The sequence below is a fragment of the Leptinotarsa decemlineata genome, unplaced genomic scaffold, assembly GCF_025532065.1.
Source record: "Leptinotarsa decemlineata unplaced genomic scaffold, Ldec_3_MD MMD2_P_RNA_scaffold_2, whole genome shotgun sequence".
NCBI classification, from domain to species: domain Eukaryota; kingdom Metazoa; phylum Arthropoda; class Insecta; order Coleoptera; family Chrysomelidae; genus Leptinotarsa; species Leptinotarsa decemlineata.
The window spans coordinates 15,996,096-16,016,387 of NW_027412529.1; the positions used below are offsets into that span (position 1 = coordinate 15,996,096).

Consider the following 20,292-nt stretch of genomic DNA (forward strand, 5'->3'; position numbering starts at 1 on the left):
CAAAGATTCGCGCCTTATTCTGAGACTCACGGTGTGAATGAATCCATGGTTCCCTATTTTGTGAAACATGGATGTAAGCAATTCATCAAGAATAAACCAATTCGGTATGGTTACAAGGTTTGGATGGGTGCCACAAGTAGCGGCTACTGTGTGTGGATTGAGCCTTATCAAGGAGCCGAAACAAAGCTAAAAGAACGATACAAATCGTTTGGTTTAGGTCCATCCGTTATTCTAGAATATGCCGACATACTCAAGATGCTTGGAAGTTTTCCCTACCATATATTTTTTGATATTTTTTTACAACGGTCCCACTCTTGGTTCAACTGCAAAAGGACAATGTAAGAGCTACAGGAACTATCCGGGAAAACAGGATGTCAAAGTGTCCAATATTATCCAAAAACGAAATGAAGAAAAAGAAGAGAGGAGAATACGATTTTAGATCTACTCAGAACAAAGTAGTTATTGTCAAATGGCATGATAACAATGCAGTAAATGTTGCTTCCAATACTTCATCGGTGGAGCCATTACACCAAGTATCACAGTTTTCCCAAAAAGATAAGAAAAGGATCACTGTAGATCAGCCACACCCGTTACATATTTATAATAAGTTCATGGGAGGAGTAGATCGTTGCGACCAGAATGTAAGCCTCTACAGAACGTCAGTAAGAGGTAAAAAATGTTATTTTTGTTTAATTGCGTATGGTCTAGACATTTGCGAACAAAACGCATGGCAACTCCATAGACTACAAGGAGGTTCACTTGACAATCTATCGACTAGACGACAAATTACTTGGAATTGTATTCGGAATTGTTCGGAATTGTATTCCGAACATTCGTGATGGAATCGAATCAGATATCGTTCTCAGAATCCCTACACAATATATTAAATGAAAGAAGTAAAATTTCACTTACATGGACACTGTCCTCCTCATTGGTAGACATTCGATGTTTCGTCGTAAGGCACTTGCCTTATCGGCTCTTCAGTACCAAATACGGATAACATTATGAGAAAAAACTCTCTATTCGGATGTCCATCTAAATTTCACCGTATTATTTTTCTACCTGTTTGCAATAAAGTATTTTATACTTATATAATTATGAAGATATCGATTTGAACCACTCAACCTGTAACAATCTTCGTTCATAGGAAGTATAATAAGTCCATGACATCATGAAACCACTGCTATTGATTGTCAGCGTCCAAATGAAGGAACGGTTAGAAGAAAAAGATACGGACAATCAGACCTTCTTTGGAGTATTATTCTCATACATGGAGCTCCGCATACCCTAATGCATATCCTAATGCTGGTGGATTCCATCCTAAACAGAGACATCCGCCTAACTGGGGACACGAACATCACCTGCAACATCAAAGAAAAGTTGGAGATTTGTCTCTCTTCCATAGATACTTTCACGGGAGGTATTCGAGTTACTTGGCATACCTATTTGATTCCACCAAGAGCGGTACATATCAGAAATACGCGACGGACTGTGGCTGCTCACCTAGAACTTCACTGTTCAAGAACTCTTCAATTTGGAGAACTGCGTTTAAGTGAAACAAATTTTCTGAAAACGTTTTTACGAATGATTTTGATCTACAGCGAATCAAATTCAACATGAATTGCTATTTTCGCTCTTAGAGCACCTAAAAGTTGTCCCTGTAGTACTTGTGTTTTGTCTTTGGAAAGAAAAAAGAGATCGTGGTATGATATACCTAATTACCAAAATATTTAGATGCTCCTATTTAGTGACAAGAGAAATGAATGACTAACACATACATTCAGCATCAAGAAATAAACCATTGGATAACCACTCAGAAACCAGTGGGTTGGGCTACCTATCGGGCGTATCTCCAGGTAGCGGATAGAGGAACGGCCAGGAGACTGGAGGCCCTGTTCAGGAAGTCAATGTGGCCTTACGGTGGGGTGGCAGAAATAGGTAGGGTGAGGGGAACTAAAACTCTCCAAAAGCATTTGCAGAACATGTCATCGTGGACCAGCCTACCCAAGCTAAGGTGTAAAGAATCATGCCGACATCTAAATGGCCGCAGGGTGATATGCGGTTACGAACGTTCCCCTTTGGGAAATGGGCGGAACCTCATTATAATCAACCTACCTCTGATAATGCGGGGCTCTGCCAGAGGTGACCAACTCTTCCCTTGCTACCTGAGGGAACACACATGAATGAAACAAACACAAAAATAGAAATAACAAAATGAGAACCAATCCCGAGGCTGGACAGAAATGCTCACCTCAATCTGAGGCGTTTGCTGGGGATGTCCACTCCAATCTACCGCTTGGAATGAGGCTGGACAAAGCAGATCACTTCGTGATGTAACACAAAGGCCAAAGCGTAAGCGCATTTGCGGCGCCAAGGCCAAAAGTAGAAAGAGGGCGAAGAAGGCAGGAGTGGCGGCAACAATAAGTGTACCCTCCTTCTCCCCTACTCCATCTCCAACAGCAAGGGCACTTTCTGCGGCAAGCGCCAAGTGTTCTGCAGAAAAGCTCCCTCACTTGTGCATCTCCACGGAGGGAACCCCAAGAAAGTTGAAGAAGACGTGCAACGATAGTAATGTCGCTGCACCTTCCAAAACCTTCGCGGAGGCCATCGCGTTGTTGCCAAAGAGAGTGTGTGTTCGGCGCGTCTTGGCCTACACCTGCCAATATAAAGTGACCTGTCCACTTTCCTGGGAAGGACAGGTTTGACTATGACCTAGGAGGACAACTCCTCGGGAGGATGTACAATGGGTCACATGACGCCTAAGTGATGTGGGTCTACACTCACCTTCCCTACTCTACAGTGTTACGTTTCAATTTAGCACTAGATCAAACTGCTCTTATGTGACCTTTCAAAACACTACCTTACCTTTTAAGATCTTTATTCAAAGGATATTAACAATGTAATTAAGTTACAAGTAGATTTTATTCATTTAACATCATAGTAATGGGAATCTTCCGTTCCATAGAAAACCATACCTGAAATGTATAAGAATAAATGTATGCTCCCTGACTAACTGCTTTGACCAGTACTTACGCATTCTCCTATTGCCAATCGACGTTGGAGATCCGAAATTCCTCGCTAGGTTGGAATAGTTGTTATTGTTTGTTTCTCAGTTTTCTTCACCTATCATTTTTTTTGCCGTTGTCTGCCTTATTCCCTATATCTTTCCAAGAATATTTCTTGCATAGATCGTTATTCATTACTTCCAGAAGGATTACTGACATATTAGAGCCATATCGCCTGAAAAACAATATTAGTTAGCTCTGGTTTCTGAATACTGTTTGATATTTTCGGTAAATATTCTGCATAATATGAATGCTCTAATATTTGTACTGAAAGGGAAGGTTATGGCGACTTACCTTATATGTTTCTATTCCATCGCATGAATAAGGATTGGTAAATAGTTGAAAATAGGTTGGAACAATATATTTTGTAAATATTCGTAAACAAGGTTAAGAGACAGCTGTTGGTTGACATCTGCCGAACTTTCGTAGTATCGTTCCGTCGACTTACACCGAACTAGTTCTATAGTTGTTCACGGGTGGAGGATTTATCGGTTACTCAAGTTGTCAAGGGTTGTTTTAGGGTTGCATTGCTTTGAGAAGGAGTTTTGATGGGTCATGGACTTGTTGATGATGTATCAAGTGGCTGTGGAGGAATTGTTAGATTTATGATGTTGTGCACAGCGCCCCCTTGGTGCTTGTAGTGTAGGTTGGACGCACCGTGGCAACAACTGGTTAGCTGTCAGATGTGGCAGTCTTTTAGTATTTGGAAGTTAGCCTTCGGTGAGCTTGACAGGAGTTCAAAGGGTACCATCAGACTGATTGTAGGATATATTTGGTTGTATTTGTTCCATCCTTCACGGGGATTATTTCTACAAGTCAGGATTGTATAGTGGAAGACTGATTGGTCATTTTGGTGTGGATATTTGCAGTCTGAAACTTAAGCTCTTTTGAGGATTTGTGGTGGTTACCGAACTCGTGCCAGGTGGAAGGATTTCCGAAATTAGGTATGTCTGAATCACTGTCGCATCTCTCATGTGATCTTAGCTATGATATCACTTCTTCAATTCTACAACCTTCGTTTCTCGTCTCTAGATTCATAAGAAACAGAAGGCCCTCAGTCACTCATCAAGTCCCAGCAGGACTTCCGTGCAGAACACCGCATACGAAGAATCGTATAGAAAACCCCTTGGCCAGGGTAAGAATTTTACCATTAAATGTGTTTTAAATGATTTTAGTAATTTCTGGTTCCATCGTTATATCTCAACTGAATATTAGTATTGAAGAGAGGTTTCAACACTCATTCAATTTTCTTGATTTTTACGGGTCATATGGTTATACAGGGCACCCAAAAATATACTCTTGTTATCTTGCTACTTTGCTTAAATGAAAATATACCAGGGGTATTGATTAGTCAAATAGTCCTATTGAATGGGGGTTGAATCTCACCTTGTTTTTATCTGATTCTGATTGAGAATTTTCTTCCGTAGGGTTTTTTCCTTCCTGCTTTTCTTCCTGTTTTTCCTCCTGCTTTTTCTTCCTGCTTTTCTTTTCCTGTTTTTTTTTGTCTTCGTTCCTGTTTCCTTTTTCTTTTCCTGTCTTTTTTTTTCCCCTATTTTCTTTCTGGATCTTATTTGGTGATCCATTACTGGTCCAGCTTGTCGTGCCCTATAGGGTGATCTATCTTGGTGGTGCTACAGGGTGATCCATCTCCGCCGTACTACAGGGTGATCCATCTCAGCAGTACTACAGGGTGATCCACTTCCGCCATACTACAGGGTAGCCTAACACCATATACCGGGTGGCCCAAAAGAAGCACGCAAGTTATAATTGATTTATTTGAAAATTTGTGCAATACTGAGATATTTAAATAATTGTTTGCCCTTATGTTTATTGATACCTGTTGATATAGTGTTGTTTATCGTTTATTGATTAAGAGTTGTTTATTGATACCTGATTGATATAGATATTTGTGAAACGGAAATTGAGGTATATTCTTCCTTTCACGATTGCTGATTGACACCGATGCGCCTACGCCTGAGCTCACGCGACGCAAACGAGTTTGTCTTACCATCCGATACTAGTATTTACGATTTCACCTACTCAATTTTCGTGGTAGTTTTACTCGACGTATTGTAGTTTTTTTTGAGCGTCGTTACTACCGTAATTTATGGCTGATTGAATTCGTGGTTAGATACACCGCGCTCTTGTATGGACATTTGAACATCGCGTAGTAGTGTGAATATTGCATTGTTGTCTTAGAAGCGTTGTTGGTTAATCCATGTAAGTTAGGATTACTGAATAAATCATATTGGGGATCTTTATCTTTTATTTCCAATATTAATTGGTAAGTTATTGATATTGTGAGTTACTTAGGGTATCTGGAGGATTAAATTTACCTGGCGCCCATTAAGATCTATTTGAAATTTGCTAAGTTGTTTAACCCACTCCCGTCTCCACTGTTTAGCTTAGCCGCGGATACCCATCTGTCTTATTTGTTACCGACAGATGATTTAGTCTCCTCTTGTGGTTTGTGAGGTGACAACAGATACAGATACAGAACTACTCAGAAAGACTGGTTGTACCGATCTTATCGAGTGGTAACTTCAGAATTGGGCTGTCGAATATCATAACTGAAGAAATTTAAAAAGGGAGCATTGCTATGAGCGTGGTGTGGGCAAAGAGTTGCCTTCAGATTAGCGAAGCGTGAAATGAGAGTGTTCCAATAAATGATTATTCGTTGAAAAGCTATGGAAGAGCATTGCCAGGCAAGAAATAAAAATAATAATTATGATAATAATTTATTGCCGCTAATTGGGTATAATATGTATCTACACATGCTAAGTCGATTAAAAATAGAAAGCAGACAATTAAACTAATTAGACTTACGAGGGAAAGAACAAAAAACTACATGGAATTATTGTTCAGGTATTCCTGACCACTATAGTAACACTTATCAATAAAATAAGATTCAACACGATTACAGAATACATTTTCTGATTTCATAGATTCAATTCCAGTTGGCAGTTTATTATACAGGACGATTCCATTGGAGTGGGATGATTTTTGGAATTCAACTGTCCTGTAGGGGATATTCTCAATCGATTGACATGACGAGTATGGAGATTGTAAAAGGATTAGTAAGTTGTGAGAGTTGTAAGATTTTTTCTGACGAACACTACACACTTGAAATATTCAGTACTGGGACAGACAACAGTTCCATTTTCATCAATACTGGTTTACAAGATATTTCATGTCAAAAATTAGTCTCACAATACGTTTCTTTCCTATGGACACCCTGTTGAAATCCCAACCGCACCCCTGAGATATGATATTCAGGAAAATACATGAGAAAGCCATTGCATAATAGATACTCATCAGACTTTTCTGGCTCTTCATTTGATTTCTTGAGAAGAATGCGCTATTGAGTTTCTTGCATACACCATCATTATGAGAGTTTCAATTCAAGGATTCATCCACAATTGTTCCCAAGATTTTTACTTCAAATGACATATCTATTCAATCAATAGAGAACAATGTATCTGGATTATTACTTTTTCTGTTATGAAATTTCATTGTCACTGATTTTGGGGCGTCCAAGACTAGTCGATTGCGTTCATACAAAGATGAGAATTCATCAAAAATTCTTCTACTTTTGTCTACCATGTCATATGTCCAATGACTGTAACAGTGGTGTCATCTGCAACCTTTGTTATGTCAAATCATTGATGAATATAATAAATAATAAAGGTCCTAAACCCGAGCCCTGAGGAACACCCAGTTAAAAGGCATTTTTATTTGGCAATGTGCTCCATATTTGACTGACATACAGCGCTCCTCAATGTAAGAGCTCAGCCATCGCAATACACTGTTTGGGTGACCAAGGCTGATCAACTTATTTGATAGAAATTCCGTGACAAGGTGTCGGATGACTTAGACAAATCAAAGAACTCATCAGCATCCAAGTTGGAATATATATTGTTGAAAAAGTGATATGAAAAAGTTATATGAAGTTGTTTCTTTGTAACGATTCTTCCTGAAGCCATGCTGATAACATAACAGGTTCATTTCTACATACTTCATTATTCTGGAAGCTACAATTTTCTCTTACAATTTCGAGAGCGAGCATAGTAGAGAAAACTGTTTATAGTTCTTGATCTCAGAACGATTTCCATTTTTAATAAGGCGATTAAATGGCACTTTGATTAGATTAGCTCAGGCAGCGATTTGAAAAAACAAAGACGTTGGAAGAGATAGTGAATAAGTGGAAAATTATTATTTTGAGTTGTAATATGAGTGAATGTATGAAGTTGTTGAATTTGATTGGGCGGATATCCTGGAATTCATTGCAGATACTTCTGAGCATGTATTGTCATTATATCATATTGAACAAACAAAACTGCATTTCGACTTGGTTCCAAAATTCATATCCGTAGTGAAAATCCCTTTCAATCAACCTTGGAATTCGGTATTTTTATTGCATCACTATAAAATTCCAACAAACAACAGTTTATGAATTTCATTTACATACTACTCAGGTAAACAAGTTATTGTAACCTGCTCGCAGAAACTGTTATATTTATACGACGAACAACCGAGAGATATTCAAAAAGGAGGGCTTGTGAATTATTTGACATATCGACTTGAAATGAAAAGTATGAATTAATGAAAGATATGGTTTACATAATTTATGAACTTTGTTCTTGTGAGAAGAGTAATATCAGTGTAATATCAAGACAATTGAGGGTCTGTGAAAACAACCATCGATAATACCTCAGGGCTAGTACTAGAGTGCTACCAAGATTTAGCCAAAATCTCGGTAGATAATAGCTAACAATATCCTGAAGTGGATTAAAGGGCAGGACAGTAGTAAAGGTACTCTCATTGCCGACTCTTTAGCCAAGGAAGCGGCTGTACTAAAAATTTTAGGACCCAGTGGCACCTACGGCTTGATGACTTCGACAATTACGGAATTAGCGAAAAGTCACACTCATGCTCTATCCATAAAGAGATTAGATGAAATCAAAGGATCTTGGAATCCAGGACTTGCCACGATCAGCCTCGGCGAACCTGGAAAGCTGGCGCCGAAGAAATATCTGGCGATGACCAGGAAAAATATATGCTTAACAGTAGGATTTCTGACTGGCCACTGTCAACTAAGTCAACACCTCCACAATATGGGGCTAGTGGATACACCTCTATGCAGGATGTGTGAACTGGAAGATGAAACTGTCAGGCATGTCCGGACTTATTTTCAATAAGAGAGTATGTTTCCGGCAAGTCTTGCCCTACACCTGCTGATATAAAGGAGATGTCTCCCAGAGACCTCTCCACCTTCCTGAAAAGGACAGGATGGACGATGATCTAGAAAGACAACTCCTTGGGAGAATGTACAATGGGTCAGATGTCGCCTAAGTTATGTGGGCCTACACTCACCGTCCCCACTCTACACATACAGATACAAATAGATCAAAAAAGACAAATGACACTTTCAGAACTATCAGAATAAATTCTGAAACTTGATCACGATTATACTGGGAATTGAAAACTGCAGTTACTTCTTTCATTTTTGGAAATATCAGAAGTACTTATGATATTATTTTACGACTGCTATGAAAACACCAATAAACACACAGGAGACAAAGTCTGACAGTAATTATTTCCATACACCTGTGTAAAATTTTTTGGCATGGTTCAGACTGTATGAGAAATAATACCGGATTGACATTTTATTAATATAAGATAACTCTATAAAATGAGGCTTCAAAGCGCCAACAAACGTTCAGTGAATCTGGATCAGCATTTTCTGGGTGAATACCATCCATTTCCGGTGACTTATAAGGTTGGAATGAGTTAATGGCTCATTTAATTTTCTCCAAATCTACCACTTTTTTCGCCACCATCCACCCAGTCCTGGACGACAGTTCTGAGTTTGTCCAATAGGACTGCAGTATCAGTTTTGTGATTTCTGACCCGAAGAAGTGCACCCGAGAGAGCTCTCTTATAGTTTCTCCTCCTGATTTGTGTAATTTCACTCTATCTGATTGCCAGCGTTCAAATAAAGAAAGGGTAAGACACATGATGAGATTTTGATTAGATATATTGTGTCACCAAGAGACGAAGTGGCTCCTATTTGGGGATCAAGAAAATGAATGACTATCGTATACATTTAGCACCAAGGGATGAAAAAATGGACAACTACTCAAAAAGTCTGGATCTCCTCGAAAACCTACCACTTCCTTTGCCAACAACAAATGCTTTCTAGACGCTCTTTCAAGAGCCTTATGAATGCCTGTAGTCCAGTGTTACATTTGTAATTTCTAACCCAAAGAAGTGCCCCCGAGAAAGCTTTCTTCTTCTGTTTTTGTGTACTTCTCGGTATTCATTTCAAGATCTTTTATTGAGACCTGATATACTTCAGAGAGTAATTCACAAAGTCTAGCCCAAATATGGATCTGTTCGATCTCCTAGCATCACCTTTTCCATGAGTATCTCCTAGATTTTTCAGAGCTTTTAGTTTTCTGTGAACATTGATACCAGCTACCTGATTTCCTTGTCCTTCTGAAGGTTTGTTGTTTCATCCGTGTCAAATCTTCATTTCATTATTTATCTCTTCTGTTTCATCTCTGGTTGACGATGGGAGATAACAGCTCCTAGTAATCGGTCTACTGCTGATTCTTAGTCTGTAAAATCCCTAATCACAAAACCAATCCTGTGCCTTGTGGGCAGCCCTCAGAATCGTGTACGATTGTGGATACTAACAATCGTAACGTCGTAACGTAACTTGGTTTGGAATCTTTCAACTTTCATTTTCATTTTTGTTAATAATATTTTTTAATTTTCAGCTTTCATTATTATTTCAATTTTTTATTTTCTGGTTGTAGCTTGTATGTTATTTCCTTGTAATTTCAGTTTTTTGTTTCAATAAAATTGTTAATTTCGATTAATCTTTTATTTTTTTTTTCAGGGATTTCAAATCAATTTATATTATATTAGACAATGAAAGTCCGAACTGATGAGATATATCTTTTCTCCTTATATTGTAGCTATGCTATGCTGTTTCTGTTTGGAAAAGTTATTTATTTTCATGTACATATGTCAATGTTTTTAAAATGTACAGACTTGCAACTGGTAGATAATAATAAGGTAGATAATCAAAATTATATAGCTTTAACGTATTTTGGACAACCAACGAAAAAAGTGTCTCCATATTTGGGGAAACGAGATATTAAAATTGCATATAGAACAAGTAATATGTTGGGAAAGTTCGAGAAATCCGGAGCATATAAATTAAAGTGTGGAACGTTCCCTCAGATATACCTGAGGGAACGTTCCACAGTTCCATTGGTCAAACGGGCAGAACTTTTAGGAATCGAATCCAGGTCCATCATACGAGCTATGTAAATAAGAAAACAAATTAAAAATATTCATATCATCTTCTAGAAGAAAATCATATTTTTAACGAAGAGTTCGAAATTTTGCACATAGAAAAAAAAGGTTTGAAACTGAATAATCTGGAAGCAATGGAAATTGATAAACTTTGAATTTCAAACATTCTAATGAATAACCAATTAGATTTGAATAGATCACCATTATTGAACTTGTTTTCTTAAAATCCGAGAAAGAATTATTATTGATGTAGATGTTACGTAATATGCTTCAGGTGTTCAGAATTGAACAGGAACCTCAGGTAGAGGTTAAGGTAATTTTTTGGAGGTAGTCTCAATTATGGTTACCTGTAGTATACAAATATTAACGTAAGAACAAGTTGAAGTATTCGAATCACTTGAGAAAGCTACTGTGCTAGCGAAACATATTGTGATATATTTTTCAAATGAAGTTTGTGGAGATCAAATCATGAGGTGTAGTTTTTGAAATTACTATGGATCTCCATCAAGTAACGGCCGAATCGATCAGAAAAAAAAACAATAAATTATACATATAAACCTTTCTCTCAAAATACAAGGCAACTAAAACAGCAAATGAGTGAGTTAACCTCTCAAAACTGAAACCAGCTAGTATCAGTCATTCTCATGAATTAGAAAACTATTCAATTTATCAGTGATTATTGCAATACCAACTAAACATTAGGATTACCTTTCAAACACTCAGAACGTTATTCAAAATATATGGAACTACCGAATTGATTGCAAGCATCATTATTGTTTTGAAGTCAGCTGAATTATTATCATCATTGCCATTTGTTTCATCAGAGCTCTGCCCCCAAAGCTCCAACATTTTCAGGAAACACCCGGAGTTACTAACCAATGACCATTACCCATAACTTGAGGTAAATGATCATTGGGTACGAGAATTATGTCCTCAGCAGACGTTATGAATCAACAATAACAGCTGTTTGCATTAATCTAACCAAGATTTCAAAAGTAAAATGGGTATCATTCCACCAAGGTCTCCATTGATCAGAGCAATCACTTCAACAGAGTGCTCTGGATAGTCTGCGGAGCTCGAAGAGGAAATCTTGATTTTGAATTCGTTATTCTTTTCTTTTCGGACGATTTTTCATCTGGAGCGAAAAACTCCACGATGAATACTATCTAGCTCGAACAGCTTGTATAACCCTGAGGTGAGAAATGAATAGTTCCAATGAACTCGGCAATTATCATTCCTCACAACGGATTCACTATCCCCCGGAGCATTGAGCAACACTGTCACTGATAAAGCAATCTCAGGGCCCCCTTTCAGGGCCGCGAATCATGTACCCTAAACTCATACGATAGACCAAAAATGACAGGCTTCTTCATTTGACCAACGAAGATTTTTGTCTTTGAGCAGCAAGTCGGTATTTTCAAGAGTAGAAAGGGGCTCAATCCATAAGGGACTCCAATGAATGAAACAACCATTTCAACAGAGTAGTCAGCGAAGTTCAGAGGGAAAATCTTGATATTTCATTTGTTTTTGATACAACGTCGAGTTGATACAGCTTCTCTTATGTCCATTTCACTACCCAAACCAAGTAGAGTGAGTTTGGAACGGAAGCATATTCATAGCAGGATTTCTCCTTAGAGTTCCGATGACCCTGTGGAGAGTTCTTCACTGCTATTACCTCTTATGAGAGCTCTATCAGGCTAGAAAGGCGAATCCAGCAAAATTGCAAAAAAAATATATATCAATTTGTAGCTAATTAGTTGCCAAAACAACGATTTTGTTGTTCGTGCCTATCCTTAGAAATCGCGAATAATGCTATCGTGATATCAAGGTAGCAAGGTAACTCAATAAATTATATACTTTCCCTTTGATCTTTACAGAATATTTGGTTGCTATTTTGTTGCTAAACCTTGGATATAGCGAAAAATTTTTAAATAATTTTTTTTTCAATTTTTTATGATCTTGCTATTTTGAAACTGTTTTTTCCTGGAATTGAAGATATTCTAAATTTGTTGCTCACCAAGAGTAAACTTAAATATACCTTGAGTAACAGCAACAAAATAGTTGAAACCGATCGGCCGATTTTAAATATTTTTTATTTTCCACGTTCTTGCTATCTTGAAACTGGTTTTTCTCAGAATAAAAAATGTTTCAAATTTGTTGCTCACCAGCAGTATACTCGAATATACCTTGAGTATCAGCAACAAATATTTGAAACCGATCGGCCGATTTCAATTTTTTTTTCAGTTTTCTCATTCTTGCTACCTTGAAACTGTTTTTCTTTGGAATAAAAAGTGTTTTAAATTTGTTGCTCATCAGGAGGGTACTCGAATACACCTTGAGTATCAGCAACAAAATAGTTGAAATCGAACGGCCGATTTTTATTTTTTTTTTTTTTCATTTCCCTCATTGTTGCTACCTTGAAACTGCTTTTCTTTGGAATGAAAAGTGTTTTGAATTTGTTGCTCATCCGGAGGGTACTCAAATACATCTTGAGTATCAGCAACAAAATAGTTGAAACCGATCGCCCGGTTTAATTTTTTTATTTTTTTCATTTCACTCGTTCTTGCTATTTCGAAACTGGGTTTCTTTAGAATCAAAAGTGATTCAAATTTGTTGTTCGCCAGGATTATACTCAAATATACTTTGAGTATTAGCAACAAAATAGTTGAAACCAATCGGTAAATTTTTAATTTTTTTTTTAAATTTCCTCGTTCTTACTATTTTGAAACTGGTTTTCCTTAGGATAAAAAGTGTTTCAAATTTGTTGCTCACCAGGAGTATTCTCAAATACACTTTGAGTATCAGCAACAAAATAGTTGAAACCGATCGGCCGATTTTGAAGTTTTTTTTTTTCATTTTCCTCGTTCTTGCTATCTTGAAACTGGTTAAACTGGATAGTGAAACTGGATAGTAAGAACGGGGGAAATTAAAAAAATAAATAAAAATCGGCTGATCGGTTCCAACTATTTTGTTGCTGATACTCAGGGTGTTTTCGAGTATACTCCTGATGAGCAAAACATTTGAAACACTTTTTATTTCAAGGAAAACAAGTTTCAAGATAGCAAGAACGAGGAAAATGAAAAAAAAAATTAAAATCGGCCGATCGGTTTCAACTGTTTGAAATAAAATCTGTTCTGAGGAGAACCAGTTTCAAGATAGCAAAAACGTGGAAAATGGAAAAAAAAATATAAAATCGGCCGATTCAAAATTTTTAAAAATCTGCCGATCGGTTTCAACTACTTCGTTGCTGATACTCAAGGTGTATTTCAGTAAACACCTAGTAAGCAACAAATTTGAAAATTTTTTATTCTAAAGAAAACCAGTTTCAAGACAGCAAAAACGAGGAAAAAGAAAAAAATTCAAAAATCGGCCGATCGCTTTCAACTATTTTGTTGCTGATACTTAAGGTGGTAAGTATATAATTTATTGAGTTACCTTGCTACCTTGATATCACGATAGCATTATTTGCGATTTCTAGGGATCGGCACGAGCAACAAAATCGTTGTTTTGACAACTAATTAGTATTTTGCTGGATTCGCCTTGCTAGCCTGATAGGGCTTCTTATGAGGGGTGTTGTTCTACCCAGAAGTGAGTATACGTCTCTCCGGCATCCATAATAACATGTGTGTACTCTTTCACTACCCTTAAAGACTGATTGAGGTCATTTTCTCCAGAGGCATAAGGTTCAGGATCAACTATTTGAAGAAAATGGGTGATTTCATGGCTAAGTTTATTTCTGAGCACAACGGATAATTGCAATAGTGAGATGCAGGAGATGAGGAGGCTGAGGGAATCGCCCTGAGGGAATCGCCCTTCTGGAAGGGTATGTAAGAACAGGTCGTGCTCGACTTAAGACTGTTGTGTAAACTTTTTTAAATGAAATGATTTTTTTTCACAAATGTTAATTTTTATATCAAATTCGACAACAAACGAATTCTTGAATAATCATTGAAGAAACACTATCAATAATATTGACATCATGATTTCACTCCATTTAGCTAGTCAACACTGTACATTTCCATTACAATAATTTCATTCATTATTTTATTGTTATATCTGTAATGATATGTAATGATAAGAATATGTAGAATATGTTAACTGCGTAATCAAACAAGCCGATTGATTTATAACTAAAATCTGATTTAAATACTGTATTACCGTTAACCCGGTAATTTTCCATACTTTCGCAGAACTTGCCAGTTCTGCGAAAGTATGAGTCTTATTGTTTACCAAAAAAAAAACAGTTTTTTGATGAGATGTTATAAATAGTCAACTAAAACAATGAAAATTTTATCACTGGTGCTTCAGAATATTTGACAGGAAGAAACATCACAAATTATCTGAACCAATCAACAAACATGTATCAATGTGTCATTTGATAAAAACAGGGGGATTTTCTCAAATTATTGAAGCGACTTTGGATGTGAATAACTACGTTGATATTTCAAGAAAACTGGTACACAAGTCATCTAAGAGGCTGTCATGAACAGAAAATGTTTCAATAGATTTGGACGGTCACTGCACTCAGAGATGATAGATGAAGAAGAAAGTTTACTCCATCTTCAGAAGAGCAAATGCGCGTCGAGAAGAGTATTGCAGATTTGGTGTTCATGAAAAATGCTCGCTTTGAACGACATGATCATGTCAAAAATAAAATGGTGTAGAAAAATATGAATGAAGATGGAATTTGTTAAGCTGTAAGGGAAGTTTTATGCTACTTTAAAGAGTCGGTGTTAGATCCATTCTATCTACCTTCATTTCTATAACTATTATAGAAAATCAAAAAGATTATCTGAAAAATAATAATTACATCAAGCAAAAAAACTTAAATTACAATGAAATAAAATACAAGCAACAATCAAAAAAACAAATAATTGAACTATCAACACGAGATAAAAATTGAAAATTATCAACAAAAAAATGAAAAAATAAAAAATTCAAAGATTCCAAGCCATGTTACATGATAACTGGAATTATTCCTCTGAGTTATGACTATTTATAGATCATTCGAGTACTTTCACCAATCCCTTCTTCCCTCTCTTCGCTTCATCGGTTTTAGCGGGAGCTGACCGTTCTGCAGGAGTTGATCGTGTTCCGCTTGATTATAAGTTTCCATATGTTGCGTATCTCTACGCTAGCATGGCTAAATGCGTTGTTGGACAACATATATTCAGCTTCTTTGAATTTTCTTCTTAACGAGTGTTTCTCCTTGAGCATTTCCTGCTATTCCTGATCTGCTGTTTTTCCTCGCTGTGTGTCTTTTTGTGCTCGTCAATGCGAACTTCCAATGGCCTCTTAGTTTCACCGATGTATGATTCTCCGCACTCGCAGCGTATCCGGTAAATGTAATTTTTGGAATCGCAGTTCACGTTTGGTGGCCTGGTTTTCATGAAGCTGCTGCAGGATAGTGTTCTTAAATCTGAAGCATGTTCTGATGTTATACTTGGACCCAATTCTTCTTATCCTTTCCGACAATCCTCTGATGTAGGGAAGTACAAGTACTGGTTGTGGCGGCTTCTCTTCCTTACCAGGCTCTTGCTGTCTTCTAGCCAAAGTCTGTTACACCATCACTTTAGAGTAACAATTTCGTTGAAGGCCATTTTTGATGATGCCAAGTTCATTTTCGACACTTTCCTTTGTATTACAGAGCCCGAAAGCTCGTTCTACTAGAGTCTTCTTGATTCCTCTCTTAGTCGATTGATAGTAGTTGGATTCCTGGTTCAGATACTATCCCTTGTGAATGAATTTTCGGTATACAGATGTTTCCCATTTAGTGTCGATCCTCTTCACCAATACATCTAAGAATGGCAGTTAGTTGTGGACTTCCTTCTCTATTGTGAAAGTAATGAAAGGACTCAGGAACCGATTAACTGAATCAAAGTGCTCAGTTTGCGCTGATAATGGCGTTATCAATTGGGCAACAAATTGCTTTTTCACCAAGTCATTTAAATTGAATCGCCCAATAGTGTCGAACAAATTAAATAGATCTGAGTTTCCACAAATGTGCTACTATGTCGTTTACTCGTTTTTTTCTCAATACCTTTGATCAGCACATAAATGACTCGTGTTTGAATCACATTGTGGTTGGTAAAGATCTGGGCATTCTTCTGCAAAGTTATTGCTCAGAAACCACATATCCTCATATCCTTGGTTCAGAATTCTAGGTTATATTCTCAGAATTGGACTTCTCGCCTATTTATCAGGAATATGATTCAGAATGATTTGTGACACAATTGCTCGTCCCGTCGCCATGACATGCATCGCCACGCCAGCAATCGGTTTTACGTGTGGCTATATATGTTTCACATAAAAAATTTGTATTGAAACTTTTTTCAAAATAGTCATTTCGAGACTGAAAACTCTTTTCCAAAAAAAAGTTTTTCCAAGAAATCTACAGTGTTAGCGAAACGCGTCTAGAAATTTAAATGTTTCTGAAAATTGGATGATTATTATCATGGATAGTTTTCAGAATCAAATAATGCCTTTGTTGTTTCAACATTTTCGGAAAGTTGAATGTGTATCCTAGGTCCAGTATGTAATATTGAGTCACGCATATGGAACGTGAAGATCGTCTTGTGTTCAAATCATGAATATTGAATATTGATCAGTGATCTGTTAGATCTGACAGAAGATAAGACAGTCACTGATATCAGAAAGCTGTCTCAAAAATTCTTTAAGTTCTTTCTATCGAAAAGCCCGCTAACGAGGGACGTCACGGCGATCAGAAGTTATCACAATGAGCCTCTTTAGAATAGAAATTCATTTATACTGAACAACAAACAGAATAGTGTCCACTCATATGATGCACAGTTTTTTTTAAAGTTCCTCACACATATTATTGATTGAGTACCATTGATACAGTTGAAATCGAAATGAAATATAACAATATAAAACAATAAATAAAAAAAGGAAGATAAAAAATTCAGACACATATGAGCATTCGAGGGAGTTGTCCCTCTGTAATACTGAGTATATCCAGTTCACAGTTGCTTACTATTTTCATTTTCAGTTTTCTAAGCATGTTAAAAACAACAATCACTTCCTAGGACTCACGATGGTCTTCCAATGTCTTTCTGACTGGAATACGATATAATTAAAGGCCAGACATTGTGTTTTCTGAAGAAGAGTGTTCTTGAGAATGCCCGATGTACCGAGAAACGTCATTAACTAATAACATAAAAAGGAGAGGTCCCAAAATCGAGCTTTGCGGAACTCCCGAAGTAGCGGTGAATTCGAACGAAGATACGTTGTTGAATTGTATGAACTTTATTCTGTTGGATAGATAGCAGTGAAAGAAATTGAGTGTGTTGTTTGTGAAATCGAATGCTTTTAATTTCAGGATCAAAACCTTGTGGTTAACTCTATCGAATGCATTGACCAAGTCAGTCAGTTAGCACGGACTGATTTATGAAACTCTTGATATCCTTTGTGAACGACGCAAGCTTGATCGCGTTTAGTTCATGGGAAAACTAGTTAGGGCAGTTGACGGATCCCCCGTGACTCGAAAAAATTTTCAACTTAGTTTTTGCATGAACGTTTTCCAAGGGGTTAGTGACAAACCTAAATTTTCTTATTAGTCAGTGAGTTATGCCTGAAGACAGGCAGTAAACAAATGTAAAGAAATGAACTTCAGATGTTCAAGCCAGTCTCGGTTATACCTACACAGTAGGTTGAATGGACGTACGCCTATCAGAAAACAACTAATTCACTGGCTAATACCACGAACGACGTTGAGTTATATCCGAAAGGCGTCAGTGCAGGAATCTTCACAGAAAATTTCCTGCATATGCAATTGGCAATACAACTGGAAGAGTCTACCTTCAATTTTGGAACGGGCACACTTGCAGACCGGTTTTGGGCTCCTTAGCCACTCGTCAGTGCAAGATAGTGACATCATCGACCTGAACTCAATATTCCATGGAACCATGGGAATGCACAATGGAGAGGAACATCCACAAAAAATTGCCTTTCTTAGATGTATTGGTGAAGAGGACCGACACTAAATGGAAATCTGTATATTGAAAACCCACTCACACAGAACAGTATCTGAACCAGAAATCCAACCACCATCAATCGACTAAGAGACGAATCATCAAGACTCTACCGGACCGTGGTTTTGGGCTCTGTAATACAAAGAAACGTTTCGAAAAGGAACTAGGCATCATCAAAAATAACCTTCAACGGAATGATTACTCCAAAGTGATGATATAGAACAGGCTTTAGCTAGAAGACAGCAAGAACTCCACAAGGAAGAGAAGCCGCCTCAACCAGTACTTGTACTTCCCTACATCAGAGGATTATCGGAAAGGATAGGACGGATTGGGTCCAAGTATAACATCAGGACCTGCTTCAGATCTGGACACACTATCCGTAGCAGCCTCACGAAAACCAGGCCATCAAACGCGGACTGCGATTCCAAGAATTGCATTTACCGGATACCTTGCGAGTGCGGAGAATCATACATCGGATCCTTACCGGATACCTTGCGAGTGCGGATAATCATACATCGGTGAAACTAAGAGGCCATTAAAAGTTCGCATTGCTGAACACAAGAAACACACTCAGCGAGGAGAAACCAGCAAATCCGGAATAGCACAGCATGTTTGGACTCATCAACACAACATCAAGTGGGCTCAAGCTGGAATCATCCACAAAGAGGATCACTGGTTTAGGAGAAAATTCAAAGAAGCCGCGTATATGTTGTCCAACAACGCATTTAGTCAAGCAAGCGTAGAGATACTCTAATCAAGCGAAAAACGACCAACTCTCGCCAAACGGTCATCTCCCGCCAAAACCAATGAAGCGGAAAGAGGGAAGAGGGGATAGGTGGAAGCACTCGAATGACCTATAAATAGTCAGATCTTGAAGGAATAAGTTATCACCCGAAGACGATTGTGGATACTAACAGTCGAAACGTTGGGACATAACTTGGTTTGAAATCTTTTAATTTTCATTTTTTCATTTTTTGTTAATAATATTTCTAATTTTTCAATTTTTCAGCTTTTATTGATATTTAAATTTTTTTGTTTGGTTGTTGTTGTATGTTATTTTTTTGTAATTTCAGTTTTTTGTTTAATGAAATTGTTATTTTCGGTTATTTTTTTTGATTTTTTTCAACGTTATCAAATCAATTTATATTATATCAGATCCATTATTCCAGAATCCATTTCTAACAAATTTGTTAGTATCATGTTTACAAACACCTCATGAGATGATATCTCGAACACGATCGTTATTTGAAATCGACGCTGAAATTCAGTAAATTTTGTTTTCTGCACCTCATTTTTATATTCTGTTTTCATGTCAGTATGATATCGATTGACAGTTATATTACATTTCAATAATTGAAGCAATTCTCTTATAGCAACCTCTATTGACGTATAAATCATTCAAAATTGATGTTTCATTCTTCAATGTCAGTCGAATCAGTCGGAATAATGACTGGTTACATTGTATTATAATCACTTCTTGGGAACTATAACTAGTGCGTTCTATATAGTTTTCTGGCTATTCAGTTCAACCCGACCAACCTCCGAACAAAATTTAAGACATTTTGTTCACTCCTACGAAGTGAAATATACCTACCTTGTAACGAATCTGAATGCGGAATTATTATAAAACACATAATAATTTCAAATAGTGTCAAGTTCGTGCCATTCAACATATTTAGTTTCCGGGCATATAGGTATGTAGAAAGTAGAAGTTTCATGAGTTACTGAGATATTCAGTGGATACCATCAATTAACTATCCAATTGATATCCATGTGAATGACATTAGCCAGCACAAACTTTCCTCCCACACACTAAAATTGCTGCAACCCCTTTTTGAATATGACATATACAGCTTGTCAAATCTAAGAAGCGACTTCCAAAGTATCTGCTTAGGACCTCCCCTAAGATG

The 20,292-nt window shown here is 37.2% G+C and overlaps 1 long non-coding RNA gene across 1 annotated transcript; it reads left to right on the forward strand.

Annotated features, from left to right (window-relative positions):
* The first annotated feature begins 2,973 nt into the window (after window positions 1-2,973).
* Window positions 2,974-9,945, forward strand: LOC141487464 (uncharacterized). The gene is made up of 3 exons (XR_012468402.1): window positions 2,974-4,009; window positions 4,098-4,200; window positions 4,493-9,945. It is a non-coding gene; the product is annotated as an uncharacterized lncRNA (long non-coding RNA).
* Window positions 9,946-20,292: the final 10,347 nt, after the last annotated feature.